The sequence below is a fragment of the Globicephala melas genome, chromosome 21 (assembly GCF_963455315.2).
Source record: "Globicephala melas chromosome 21, mGloMel1.2, whole genome shotgun sequence".
Lineage (NCBI taxonomy): Eukaryota > Metazoa > Chordata > Mammalia > Artiodactyla > Delphinidae > Globicephala > Globicephala melas.
Genome location: NC_083334.1, coordinates 16918647 through 16934162, shown reverse-complemented (window position 1 = coordinate 16934162; position 15516 = coordinate 16918647). Strand labels below are relative to the sequence as shown.

The 15516-nt window shown below is 39.3% G+C and overlaps 1 protein-coding gene across 5 annotated transcripts in view; it reads right to left on the bottom strand.

Moving 5' to 3' along the window:
* FGL1 (fibrinogen like 1) overlaps positions 1-15516 on the bottom strand; it is a 58031-nt gene that overhangs the window by 34832 nt on the left and 7683 nt on the right. For 4 of the 5 annotated variants that reach the window (XM_070044636.1, XM_030831742.2, XM_030831781.2 and 1 more), the window contains exon 2: positions 15259-15404. The exons of the other annotated variant lie outside the window; for it this stretch is intronic. The gene's annotated coding sequence lies outside the window, so the exon portion shown is untranslated. The remainder of the gene's footprint in view (positions 1-15258; positions 15405-15516) is intronic. 5 annotated transcript variants of the gene reach the window in all.

Genomic DNA, 15516 nt, shown 5'->3' with positions numbered 1-15516 from the left:
ATGAGCAAGAGGTAGAGCTAGGATTCAAAGGCAGACTGGCTCAGAATCTGTGCTCTTTACCGTTAAAGATGATCAATGCTATCTGTCAAGGATGCGAGCAGCACCATGGCCTCAGGAGAAACCTGGGAAAAGCTAATCAGACGATAAGGACAGAATCTAGGGTCAACGTTCTGTGAAGGCGTGTCAGAACCTGAACTTTTTGGGAGGAATGTTAGTACTGTAGACCATGGATGCATTGTCAGAGCATCAGGAAATGTCAGATTTGTGACCTTGCACAATTGTACCAAAGCTATGAAATGAGAATGAGACCTCAGCTCAGTGGCTGACAGAAGTATGAGAAAACAACGAGACAAGAAGGGCAGGTGAGATCCAGTGTTTGAGGAGATGGACCAGAAACAGAATGGTTGGGATGCGTACTGTAAGGCATGGCTGCTTTTTTTTTCTTTCTTTCTTTCTTTTTAAAAAATTGAAGTATAGTTGCTGTACAATATTATATGTTATAGGTGTACAATATAGTGATTTACAATTTTTAAAGGTTATACACCAGTTACAATTATAAAATATGTGCCATAGTCCCCATGTTGTACAGTATATCCTTATAGCTTATTTTATACCTAATAGTTTGTACCTCTTACCCCCCTACCCAATATTGCCCCACCCTCTTCCCTCTCCCCACTGGTAACCACTTGTTTGTTCTCTACATCTGTGAGTCTGCTTCTTTTTTGTTATATCACTAGTTTGTTGTATTTTTTAGATTCTATGTATAAGTGATATCATACGGTATTTGTCTTTCTCAGTCTGATTTATTACACTTAGCATACAGGGCTCAGCTTCTCAAAGGGGCTTCACTGAGCAGAACAGTGAGCTCATTAGGCTTACATCTTAAATTAGCTTGTCTAGAAGTTGGATTTTACACATTTACCCTAAGTGATTATTTTCTGGAGAACAGACTCATACTTAACAGTTTCTCAAGGGATATATAAAACAGAAAAGTGAACTTATTAATTTAGGAAAAGAGAATTGCTTGGTAAGCTAACCTGTTTAGGAATTTGCATAGAGGACTTCCTCATGGTGGACAAAATTGCCCCAGAGCAAATCAAGCAAAAGGAATTTTGATGAACAAAGAACATGAATAAAGAGCATTGGACTTAGAGGCTTTTTTTTTTTCAAAGTAAAGTAATTAGATAAACTTTTCTTCTCTGACCCAAGAATGAGCACCGACGAATTTTTTCCTTCTCCTTTTGGAAGACCATATTCAGAGAAGCTTCTCAATTAATACATCAGTTATAACACAGTTGTCATCCAAACCCTCTGGACTATATATTGTGTCTGCCCCTTACCTGATACCTGACCCAGTCCCAAGAGGAAGGTTGAATTCCAGGTCTCCCCAACTCCAGTCCGCTCCTGCCTGCAGCAGTGAACCTGTCTGTTCTCAGCCCCATCATGAACTAGACAACAGATCGTATATCCTTTAGTGTATTCTACCAGCAAACATTTCTGACAGTTATATTTTCCAACCTTGACTCCCAATGAAGGGGGAGATACCTTTTATGGGACTTATAAAATCCTGTGCTCTGAATACTGTGATCACATTTTAAACTTAAAAATGTGACTTTTATCAAAATATTTAGGATGGAACATATTTTAAATACCAAGGAAAGAGGTTAACAAGACTAGTCTTCGTTTCAGGCAACTAACAGAGCTTCCTCAGGTGGAGGTTATGAAACTCCTAAATATATAAACTTCCTATAATGTTGGTTTAGATATCATCTCATAGGGAGTCCTGAAAGGATATAAAACATTCTCATGTAGCATAAGTCTGAGAAATTACTATGGAAAAGCACTTTAAAATTAGTGAGACTAAACCAATTTCACTAGTGAGTCACCTACCTATTCCTATTGTCTATGTAACTGGTAAAAGTTTAAATTAATAGATGCTCAATAAACGGGTCCTGAATTAATTACTCCACGTCATGTCAATATGAATGGTATGGTCAAGGGAATAAAAGCGTTTTACTGAAGACTGAGAGAACTGCATTAATTTCCAAGCTCTGTCATGGCTCATTATATGCTCCTGAGCAAGTCATTGCTCCTCTCTGAAGCTCAGTCTTCTCATCTGTGAAAAAAGCTATTGGATCTAACGGTCCCTACGATCCACTCCCACTTTTAAATTCTTCTTTTTTGATTATTTATTATTATCTACAAGAAACCTTCCTAGAACATATTATGAAAGAGGATTAAAATTTTATATCAAAGTTAGGAAAGTTCATGGATAACTAAGCAACGCTGGTGAGTATGTGTAACGGATGAGTAAACTAGGTTGGAACTGAGACTTCGGTAAAGAGTCCTGTGGAATTAGGGATCCCTTTCATAGTTCCTCTGGGGCTCAAAACAGATAATCACAAAGCTGCTGTAATTATCCAGTTGGAAAATCTATATTATTACCTAAAAAATCTAGTTGCTTTGCTCTGTTCCTGGCCAACTCCTAGAGTTCTGGGACCATGGTGGTCTTGAAACGCTGCTGTTACTACCAGGCAGATTTCAAAATGTAAGTGGTGGTTGTAGGAAAAGGCCACTTTCTCCTTCCCTAACCTAATCTAGACTTGGACACAAGCCCCTTCCCTGAAACCCCAACAAAAGCATTTGATAAGCTGTGAAGTTTGCAAAGCTTCTGAAACTTTGGGGATAATGGAAAGAAATTACAATGCAGAGAAGGAAAATGTAAACAGGAATTTTAGCTATGAGTATTCTCTTCTCCATAGAGGTGCCCCATGGGCCATCCCTCCCCTTATCAATGGACCCAAACTATTGACATGTTGAAGGAATTACATAATCCTCCATGTAGAGAATGTCCTTGGTCATATCCTACCCTTAATTCCTCTCTTGCTTTATAAGAAGGGAAAAAATTTCTACATCCCCAGCCAATAAAGTACTAACCACTACTGATTCTATACCTACAATTAAGATACAATTTATAGATTATGCAGAAAAATTTTGCTTTTTTTCCCATAAAGTTTCCATTTCAGAATATAATCTGTGCTATATTTTGCATAATAAAAGCGCATTAAAGTATCACCCACCAAGAAAAAGAAAAGTTTTCTCCAAAGATAAATAATGGCCCTGCTCCTAGCTAAACAAAAAAATTGTCACCAAAATCTTCTTGTTAAATATGGTGGATTGACCACACATTTAAAAATGTGCTTCCTCCTCAAATCCCTTTAAGATGACAGCAAAGAAATAGAAAGGCATAAACCTACAATGTCAAAGCAAACAGGAATGATATGTGAAGAGATAAGAGATTACAACAACTTATTGGAAGAGATTTTAGAGGAACCACAAAATTCAAGAGTGACTGTCAAGGCTGAAAATAAGGGGATTGGTAAAATAATATAAAAAGTGTAGCTGGACCCTATAGCCTCCTCCCCAGTCCATGTAACTCCTACCCTCTTTATTCATATACTACCTACCACTTGCCCATTTTTTATTCCTAAAAGAATTTGATCTGGACCTTATTTTCATTTGAGGATAGCAGGAATGTTGAAAGGTAGGAGCCACAAACAGAGAAGTTAAAATAAAGCATGTATAGAAAAAGTACAACCAGGCACCTCTTTCAAACAAGATTGCTGTCAGGCAGGTTTGCATTTCCTAGCAGGAGACAGGGTTCTTCTCGGGAGAAATGGAAGGGCCCCACAGGAAAAAAAATTAAGGATACTAAAATATAATGCAACCTCCACAGATATGCCAGTTCACCACCTAACCATATATTGAATCTCACCAGTCCACAAACTCTACCCATGAACATTAAGCTAGCTTTCTGTTAGCTTTGTCGGTGCCTCACATAGAGATAACCAAGGGTCACCAGACATTTGAAGAATGTCTCCAGTATGAAAAACAGAGATAAAAACAAGGGGAGAAAAAAATAAAAATGGAACCCAGGGAATACAGAATACTGGGGGCCAGGCAGTGTTCTAGATGCTGGGGAAACTGTAATGAACAAAACAGACAAAAGTCTCTGCCCTCATAGAGCTTACATTCTAGCAGAAAGGTGGAAGTAAACATTAAATGAAATAAATAAATAGATTTGTTAGAAAGTGATGTCTGCCATATACTGTGAAGAAAAATAAGTCAGTGGAGAGGCTTAGTGAGTGGGTGGGGGAAAGAGAGGCAAATTTAGATAGACTGGGCCAGGGAAGGCTTTATTGAGACGACATTTGAGCAAAGACTTGAAGGAGAGAAGAAAGTAAATCATGGGGATATCTGGGGACAGAGGGAGGAAGGAAGAAGTCCAGGCAGAGAGACTAGCTAGTGCAAAGGCTATGAGGCTGAAGTGTGTCTGAATGTCTGAGGAATAGCTAGGAAGCAAGCAGTCGATGTGTTCAGAGAGATAACAGAGATCAGATTACAGACAGACTACTAGTCTGTTGAAAGGAATGGGACTTTTACTCTGAGTGATGGGCAAGCCACTGAGGTATTTTTGAACCAAGAAATAATACAATGTGACCTACATTGGGGGGCACAAGAGTGGAGGTAGAGAGACCGGTAAGAGACTAGAGGAATACTCCAGGCAAGAAATGATGGCAGGTCAGAACAGGATGCTAATAGTGGAGGTGAAGAGGAATGGATATAATTTCAAAGTAGAAGAATGATTTCCTGACAGATTGAATGCGAGTTGTGAGAGAAAAAAAGAAGTCAAAGATGACTTCAAGGTTTTTGGTCTTAGCAACCTGAAAGATGGACATGTCAATAAGCTGAGGTGGGGAAGAATGAAAGAATAACAATTTGGAGCAAGGAGGAGAGATGAAGAACTCTATTTTGGAAACGGTAAGTTTGAGATGACTGTTAAACGTGCAAGGAAAATGTGAAGAAGGCAGTTGGATTACAGAGTCTACAGTTAGGGGAAAATATATATTTTAAAGTCAGTACCATAAAGAATGGTATTTAAAGTTATAAGAATGAGGACAGCAAGGATGTAGTACAGATTCAGAAGGGAAGAGGTAAAAATACCGAGCCCTGGGGTAAACCAATGTTAAGAAGCTGGGGAGATGAGGCACAAAGAGCAAGAATAGTAGAAAGGAGTTGTCAGTGGGGTAGGAGGAAAACCAGGAATGAGCGACATCCTAGGAACCAGGTGAGAAGATGCTTCAAGGAAAAGGGAGTCATTCATGTGTCTAGCAGATAAAGTAACAGGAGGACTGAGAACTGATCCTTGGATGAAGAAACATGAAGGTCCTTGGAGACTGTGACAAGGTCAGTTTCAGTGGAATGGTGGAGTGAAAGCCTGGTCAGAGTGAGTTTAAGAGAGAATGGGAGGGGATAAATTGGACATAGCTAAAAAGAAGTGCAACTGCTATAATGGGAAGTAAAGAAAAGGTTTTGTTTTATTTTTTAAGATGGGAGATGTCTGCAGAAGAAAACTTCCAAACTATATTTAGTATTATCAGAAAAGTAAGAAACAATAATGGAATGCTGTTATTTTTATTTAAAAAGGAACAATTAACACAAAAAGCTCAAAGAAATTAAATGAAATCGTCAAAATTAAACAAACTTCACTGAGTGGATTAGAATATATATTCAAGGAAACCTCCCAGAAAGTAGAATAAAATAGGAGAGAAAAGATAAGAAAATTAGAGGTATAATTTTAGGAAGTCAAGCATGTACCTAACAGAACTTTCAAAGAGGAGATAGAACAAAATGGAGAGTGAATTAACAAAGAAACAATAGAAAAATAATTCCCAGAACTGAAAGAGTTGAAGTTGAGTTTATTTAGTGTCCAGCACAATGACCTTTAAAAACAAGACAAAAAACACCCACCCCTTGGGCAAATCATGATAAAATTTTGAATAGCAGTGTTAGTGAAAAGCTGCACAAAGCTTTCAGAAGTGAAATCACATAAAAAGTACTGAGACTCAGAATGGCATCATGCTTCTCCACAGAAAGAATGCCTTAAAAGTTCTGAGGGAATTTATATTTTCCAAATCAGGACTCTACACTGCCAAGCTAGCAATCAAGTGTGAAGTGTGAATAAAGCCATTTCAGACGTGCAAGAACTAAAAAAACAAAAACGAAAACAGCAAATAAAAAACTACCTTAACATAGCCTTTCTGAGAAAGAGTCTGACAATACGATCTAGAAAAATAAGGGCGAATGAAGATCGATATATCAGAAGACAAGGAAAAGGAACCAAGAAAAAGGGTTCATTTCCCGGAAAGCCCTTTCCCTTGCCAGAGTTGGGATTCTTGTGGGCGATTTGGAGGGCAGAAATGAAGCGGCAGGCTTTTTAGCTCTCACATGCTGTTGCCTATCTGTTGGCTCATCTCGCTGGCATAAGATCTCTGCCAGGCCTGCAGCTGCCCCGCCTCCCCTGGATCTTCCTTCAGCACATGACAATGGCTTCAGCTTCTACAGGAAAGCCACAACAGCCAGGTCAGAGGCAACAAGAACTGACAGAGCTTGCAGTCCGTCCTCATGGGCTCCAGCTCCTGCTTCCCTTACTTACAGTCATCTACCCTTTTCACTCACCTACCCTCCATCCTTCGAACTCCTCCGGCATCTTATCTTAAGAAAAGGGCCTTTGAGAGACACACAATAACCTAAGGTCATTCCTTATATATCCTAGAGGCTCTGCTTCTCTGATTGAACTCTGTTATATACAGGATCCCAAACAGGAAAACCGAATGCCAGAGAAGGAATTTTTCAAATGCACTGTTGTTTCCTGGAGGACTCACTGGCCCTCTTGGCCGGCTACATAAAGCACGTAAAAAGTAATCTTAATAGACATTGGACAGATCGCCCAAAATGTATAGCTTCAGGTCTCACAAAACCTGTATCCTCCCCTGCTTACCAGTTAAGATAAAATGAAATGCTTATTTAGTACTCTTCTTTTCAGAGGTTTCTTGCTTATCTGAAATTTTTTCCCTCTGGTATCTAACCAACTCTGAATTAGTTGCCTAACAGGGCAAAGTGCAAAAGATGTTTTCTTATTCAATATATTTTCCCTGTAAAGAATAAAAAGAGCTCTGGGCAAGGAATGTTTGTTTTTCTTTCGATGTGTATGCAAGGACTTCAGAATTGCATATATTTTATGCTTCTGAAGAATAACATCTTTCTTATTAAAGAAGAATCTCCCCATAAGATCACATCATTAAAAAAAAAACAATTGCAACCAAATAAATGTTAAATTCTAATAGAAAACAGATTTTTTTACACTAAATACATGAAGAAGAAATTCAGCTATATTGTGTAAAAATATGTGGAGAAAAAAGAAAACAAGAGCTCATGTTAAGTAAAACCACATTTTAAAATATGCCTTTAGACCCAAGGAAGATGGGCGGTAACACAAGCGTCTGCTTTCTCTCTACTCCCCAGTATGACTTCTCTGCTTTCTTTGATAAATTTGCTATACATCTTTTTCATTCAGGTACCTAAATCCTGTTTCTACGTGAGCTTTTTTCCTCCAGTTTTTAGATTCTTAAAATATTATCTCCTCTTAAAACATCATCCAACTAATTGGAAAACACACGATGATTCATACTTTTATGACCACAACTAAAAGTAGAATTCCCAGAGTTGTTAGCTATCCTGACAAAATTTCTGGACACTAGCAGAAAATTTAAAAACATGTTATTGACAGAAGTGTATTTGTACATTTGAATTTAAAATTTGTCCTTGGGGGCTTCCCTGGTGGCGCAGTGGTTGAGAGTCCGCCTGCCGATGCAGGGGACACGGGTTCGATCCCTGGTCCGGGAAGATCCCACATGCCGCGGAGCAACTAACCCCTGTGCCACAACTACCGAGCCTGCGCTCTAGAGCCCGCGAGCCACAACTACTGAGCCCACGTGCTGCAACTACTGAAGCCCACGCACTTAGAGCCCATGCTCTGCAACAAGAGAAGCCACAGCAATAAGAAGCCCACGCACCGCAACGAAGTGTAGCCCCGGCTGGCTGCAACTAGAGAAAGCCTGCACACAGCAACAAAGACCCAATGCAGCCAAAAATCAATCAATCAATAAATAAAATTTAAAAAATAAAATTTGTCCTTATTTTTCATTCAGCTTTTAATATTTTTTATTTCTTAGAAAAAAATAAGACATCCTAAATATAATGCTCTAAGACAGTTCATTTAATTTTTTTGGCCGCACAGCTTGCGAGACCTTATTTCCTGGACCGGGGATCGAACCCGTGCCACTGGCAGTCGAAGCAAGTCCTAACCACTGGACCCCCAGGAAATTTTGAGATATAGTTTCTTACTTTCGCTTCAAAATAACTACATAATGCTGAGAAAAAAAAGTTTTCTTGTGCACAATTACACTCACATTCTGATTCATTGTTTGGTTAGCCTGCATAAGTTTCATTACAATGAATTTATTTTTCTGCATGTGCATTTGAGACCAGAAGCTGGCATATTAAACTTCTAAAATTTACATTTAAAAATTTTACATTTGCATGTGGATGACTTTACCAATAACTAGGATTACCTCGAAAACAAAGAATAGATGTCCATACATGTGCATGACCAAGAATACACACCAAAGTGATTCTCTAAGATTGAAGTGTTTTCCCGTTTCCTCCTTAGAAATATTGAGGGAAAATTCTAGAACTTTTAGACTTTTTGTCCCTACCTCTAGCAATCAAAGATTATGAAATATTAAAGCCTAATCTCAGAGTAATCCACTTTTTGTTTTTGCTTATAAGCTAAAGAAATAAATTTATCCAGTCATCTTGAGCAAAAATAAATAAATAAAATAAACAAATGAATTTATTACAGGGATACTAAGGTAAGTAACAGAATCAATAACAGACTGCCACAAAAAAGCTGAGGAAGACAGAACATGCACTGCCCCAAAATGCTCAGCAAGAGTTCTTGGATCTGTTCTGTAGTGTGCACCCTTAAAATGATTTAATTTCAGTGGAAGTTTAGCCCCTGTGTCTTTCCATACAAATTCCACAGCCCCGGGAGAGAGAATCCAATTAGCCTAGTCACTTATATATCGGCGTACACCTAGACATACAGCACCCACACATCGGGGCTATATGCCTGCTCTCTTGCCCACAGATGATAGATTCAGGGGTAGAGATTCTTACCAAACATGACTACTTGGGGAAATTCTGTAAATAAAGAAGGCTCCCAGTATGTACCATTTTCCTATTAGCCAATCAGGAAACTTAAAGAATGAAGAAAGGGGGATCCATCCAGTTTACTAGAATATCTTCTGGTTCAATAAAGATGCCTGGCAAGCCTAATATCTCATCTCCTGTGACGACTATTTTCACCAATGACTCAACCACATTACATGTGCTCTTTTGTTATTGCTGCCATATATATATATATATACACATATATATACATGGTTGATATATGTGTGTGTATACATATGTATACATATGTATGTGTGTGTGTGTATTCCAGTCCTCTTTTCCTTTATTTGTCTATTCCAATATTCCAATAATCCCTCTGTACCCTCTATGAATGAAATAGGCCTTCCCTGGCCACTTGCCCTTCCCCTAAGCCCATCCACCTAGGCTAGATGTTTTCCTATGTGTTTACTCTCTTATATCACACATCACTATATTGTGTACTGGAGTTTCTCTCGTCATTAAACAGAGATCAGGGACTCTTTTCTTGCTTCTATATCCATAGCACCTAGCATATACGTACCATACAATAGAGGCTCAAAAATATTTATTGTTCATGGAACAATAAAATTCCTTATCTGTGATAGCATATAATAAAAGATTCAAACTTGGTAACTTACATCAAGTTGGCATCTTACATGAAGTATTACTTACTATCAGGCCTAATACACAGAAGTCATGCAATAAATTCTAGTTTCCTATTGTCTTGAAACAAGATTAGGACTGTTGAGTTTGATCTATAGAGAGTGAGGCAGCAATAATACACACACAAATAATTAATGGTTTCATATACATTGCTAATTTAGGAAAGGAAAAAAGTGATTTTTAATAATCTAGAATTATTTGTGAGATGGGGAAGAGGTGAATCTGGAGACAATACCTTGCTCCTAAAATCATTTTCTAACATTGCCAAACTCACTCACTCTTGTAGCAGAATGAGAATTTTACATTGCAATAAAGAAAAGTAACAGAAACTTCTGCTTTAATAATGTAAGTGCTTGTAGCAGAACAAAATTGCTACCAAGAAAAACTTGAAAAGTTAGGCAAAATGAAAAAGACGACTTGTATGAAAGCATCAGGGAGTTACTAAGGCAGCCAGGACTGGAGGGGCCAGATGGTAGAGAAGAAAGCTGCCCACAGTCATAATATGATAAATGTAAACTATTCTTGCTTCTTTTTTTTTTAAAGCATAAACTATTGATCAAAGCAAAAAATACACACAGGTACACACAGGAAAAATACACAAATCATTAGCATATAGTTCAATGAATTTTCTCAAACTACTTTTTCTGTAGTGTGGACATTCTGGTGATTGATTTTTTTCTGTTTTTGTATACCTGAAGGTATTTTTGCCTTAGTTTCTGCATATAGCATTCTGGTTACTCCACTGTTTTCTCACGTGCATCATTTCCAGCAAGAAATCTGCTAGCATCCTTGTTCCTCTGTAGGTAACACTTTTTTCCTCTTGCTGATTTTAAAGGAACTAAGTCTGTCCATTCAGATTATATTCTCCAGGAAGCTAAAAAGTTCTCGGGATGTTTATGAGGGAGTGGCCTGTGATCCACCCCGTGGAAGGGAGCAGGTTTGGGCAAAGGGAGAACCTATGCAGAGTTTTGAGCTAATATAGCCCATCAGAGGTATCCTGCTTTGGCCAAAATGGCTGGACCTTACTCCCAGCTTGATGGGACGTTACACGTGGTCTGCCCAGGGAGGGGAGAGACCTTGGCCAGAGGTGGCTCTCTATAACTGAGGGAGCTCCTAAAGGGGCTGATGGCACACCTGTTGCCCTGATGGCAACAGGGCAACAAATTCTCCCTTGAAGGGCTGATCTGGAGGTGGTGTGTCACCATTTCCTTACATCTGTGGATACAATCACAGGCATTATTCATTCACTTGGTGGAGGAGAGCAGAGTCTAGATACCCAAGACAGTGTCTATTGTTGTGTCTTTTTTGTGACACAGAAAGACTGTTAGATGCATTTAAAAAAAATTGTGATAAAATACACATAGCATAATATTAACCGTTTTAAGTGTATAATTCAGTGGCATTAAGTACATTCACATTGTGGTGCAACCATCACCACCAACCATCTCCAGAATTTTTCATCTTCCCAAACTGAAATGCTACACACGTTAAACAATCACTCCTGTTATTTTCTTCCCCCAAACAATGGCAACCACACTCTTATCTCTGTCTCTATGAATTTGACTACACTAGGTATCTCAAATAAAAAGAATCATTCACTATATGTCCTTTTGTGTCTGGCTTATTTTACTTAGCACAATGTCTTCAAGATTCATCCGTGCTGTAGCATGTGTCAGAATTTCTTTCCTTTTTAAGAATGAATAATATTGCATTGTATGTATATAATGCATTTTGTTTATTCATCTGTTGATGGATATTTGGCTTGTTTCCACTTCTTGGTTATTGTGAATAATGCTATTATGAACACTGGTATACAATATGTCACATTCCTTTTAATCGCTCTCCATGACTACTAAAGGATAAAAGAAAACAAGAGGCCAAAATATGAGCTATGAATTTCAATTGGTGAGATTCAGAGTCAGATTTTGAGTATTTGATCATGCAAACTACATGAGGATTAAAAGCAGGTTTGCAAAACAGGTAAGTGTCTTTAAAAGGATTGTTCAGCTTTCAACAGTATAAAAGGCCACACACACACACACAAAATCTGAACAATCTCATGTTCTCTCCGCCCCAGCCAAATTGGATATATGTCATTTCCCAAATACAAGTTGTACTTTCTGTTTCTGTGCCTTTGCCCATGCTGTTCATTAAATCTGTAGAAATCTTTCTCAGAGGATCTGTGATAGCCAACTCTGACCTGTAGTTCAGAACAGAGAAAATGCCAATAATTATTTTCCTATTCTGAGGCAATTTCATTTAGCATGTTTTCATTCCACTGCTAACACCTATTTAGATTTATTCCCATTTTTTTCAGTTTGTCCTTTAAACATTACATTATACATATTATAGCCAAAGAACATTATGCATCCTAGATCATAAGATCTTTATGGTTATTCATTTATCAATGACCAGGTCTGTGTCATCCATAGTCAACAGGCAGCCCTAGACAACAGCCCTGTCTGGTTAACTGATGAGATTTGCAGTTGACATGTTATTCTTTTGCCTCCCAGCTTCTATTCCTCCTAACAGCATCTCTATTTCTGTCTGGGGCTTCTCCGTAACTTTTGGGGAAAATAATTCTGCACTTCCACCGCAGGAGCCAAAGGACAGTGGGCTGCAGGAATTAGACAATTTCTCCAGCATCTGCACATTTAAGGAGAGACACAAGAAGGTCACGCAACCTAGAAGAGCAGAGGCAGCAGCACGCTGGCCAGATGGTACAGGCTATGACACAGGTGCTCTGCCCCTTGCTTTCTGTTTCTTGGCTTTCCAGAGCTCTCTTAATGCTTGTTCATCCTGAAGCCTGATGGTCCCAGACGACTTCTGATTCTGTGAATCCCGCATTATCCAGTAAATTTCAATAAATTCACTTCTGCCCAAATTAGTGTCAGAAACCAACCAGGAACTCTGATACATTACTATCCTCTTGCCCCTACTCATCTCTCAAATTCCTGTCCTGCTCTGGCCTGTATCTATTTTTTAAATGCATATATATATAAATAATACATATATATGATGACTTTGTAGATGAAAATGTAGATGTAACTTTAGACACAGATGAACAGTACCTATCTATCTATCTACCTATCATCTCAAGAAAATGAAGGATCGGATTCAGAAACAATGGAAGTGAAGGATAATAACACAAGTTGGCAGTTAGCTTTTACTGCTTTTACACATCTTTCTTTAGAAGATCCTTATCCTAGGCTACTCATTGGAAGATACAGTACTACCGGCATGGACAAAGAAAAAGAAGCAAAAAGCACAACTTGTATTTGGGCAATGCCATGTACCCAGTTTGCAAAAAGGTTAATAAAAGTGACAAAGTATGATTTGGCTGGAAAAACCCAAGACTTGGAATTAGAAAGCCTGGGATAATGTTCTAACTCAAAATCTATTTAAATTGGGGTCCCCCAAAGCAAAGCCTGAGACAAAGATTTGGATGCAAGTAGTTTACTTGGGGGGTGATTCCAGGAATCATAAGTGAGGGAGTAGTGAGATGGATCAGGGAGGAAAGCCAATAAAGGGTGCCTAGTGAGTGGGTTACAGCCCTAGGCAAATGGGGCACAAACATGCTGGACCAGGGCTTCCCTGGTGGTGCAGTAGTTAAGAATCCACCTGCCAATGCAGGGACACGGGTTCGAGCCCTGGTCTGGGAAGATCCCACGTGCCACAGAGCAACTAAGCCCTGCACAACTACTGAGCCTGCGCCCCAGAGCCCACGAGCCACAATTACTGAGCCCACGTGCCACAACTAATGAAGCCCACGCGCCTAGAGCCCGTGCTCCGCAACAAGAGAAGCCACCACAATGAGAAGCCTGCGCACCACAACGAAGAATAGCCTCCGCTCACCGCAACTACAGAAAGCCTGCGCACAGCAACAAAGAACCAATGCAGCCAAAAACAGATAAGTAAAATAAATACATTTATTAAAAAAACACACAAACCTGATGGACCCTCGGAGAGACCCACATCAGAATTTCCCTTCATGTGGCAAGAAACCTGGGGTATATATCTAGTAACTCCAGCCCCTCATTGCTTGAGGGTTGCCTCTGTAGGTACTGGCTCCTCTTGTTTTAGTCTATTCCTTCTACCTATGCTCTGAATCCCAGCCTCTTCTTTCTTGTCTAGAACTGTACTCTTTTAATTATCTTTCCCCTTCTTACTTTTAACATCACCCGCTCTACCCATAGTCTTGTCCCCCTTTCATCCTAGAGACAAGCTCAATTCTTTTAAACTCTAGAAAATTAAAATCTCCCTTGTTCCTGCCTCTGGCTACCCTCTCATTGTTCTCTCTCCCTTCCAGCCACACTTTGTAAAAAGGGCGATCTACACTCACTGACTCCATGGTCTCCCTTCCTATTAACCCCTCAACCAGAGCCAGTGACTTCTGATCCGTTCACTTCGCTGCAGCTGCTCACAATTAGGTCACAAGTCTCCTCAGAGCAGTTTCTTACTGATTTCTCAGAATGCTCCTTCTTCTTCAAAACTTATTCTTCAGTGGGCTTTCCTAAAACACCTCCCTCTTAGTTCTCTGGGTGTCCTCCAAGTGTTTCATCTTTTCTTAATAGAGTATTCTTCCTCTCTAGTCCACTGAATGTTAGTGTGTACCAACTCCCAAATATCTAATGCCAGCTTTCACTTCTCTCTGTAACTGTGTTTGGCCAACAGTCAACTCATTACAGTCTCTTCCTCTTCCTTTTCCCTGGAGGAAAAGGCTTGCCTTTGGGAGAACACAATGAGTTGGAAAAACCCCTATTTATTCACTCATTCAGTTCAAAATCCTGGCATTATCAGACATCATTCCTCTCCCTCATCCTTCATTTCATTAGTCAATAAGTCCTATTGAATCTACTTCCTAAATACCAAACTTTCTTCATCAGCCCCATTGTTACAACCTCATTGCCACTGCAATCTTAATTTGTGTCCTCAACAGCTTAGCATAATCTATTGGTACCTCCTCTTTGATCAATCTACTTCCAGTTTCCTTCCCATGGTGACCATCTCCTACACAGTTAAAAAAAAGTTATCTGTATAAAAATGTGATCACATCACTCCTCTGTTTAATAAGGCTCAAGTGGCCCTCCATAATCAACAAGATAAAATCCAATTTCTTTCCTGTGGTGATCTAACCTTGGTGTCAGTATCCACTGGTAGTCAAGTAGTCCCCACGGTTAAAGCCACTGTGACTCAGCCAAAGTGGTGTACTGTGAGTGCTTTGAAACCTCTGCTAAAATGTGATGCAGGAATGGATCCTGAAAACTTGGAGGCCTAAGTCAGCATCAGCACAGAGCCTCCTTTGTAAGTATAATAAATGTAAACATTTATATATCACTTACTGTGAGCCAGTACTCTCTGAACATTTTCTGTGTATTAATTCATTTAATCCTCATAACAGCCCTTTGAGATATGCATTCTTATTTTTACTCCCATTTTGTCAGTGAGACAAGAGAGACATAAAAAGAGCAAGTAACTTACTGAAGGTCACATATGCCAGGGTTTGACTTGAAATAGTCTGGTCTCAGAAGCATGTTCTCATCCACTTGCTGTAGTGCTTTACTAGCTTTACACGAAGGTAGTGGGGTCGCCCAGCCTTAGAACATCATTACAGCCTGTGCGGGCATCTGTGCGAATCAGAGGCAAAAAGCCTGAGTCAGTGACAGCTCAGGGCAACCTAAACCTGGAGCAAAACATTATAAGGAGAATCCTTGTTTCCACATCTTCCCAATGCCCCAC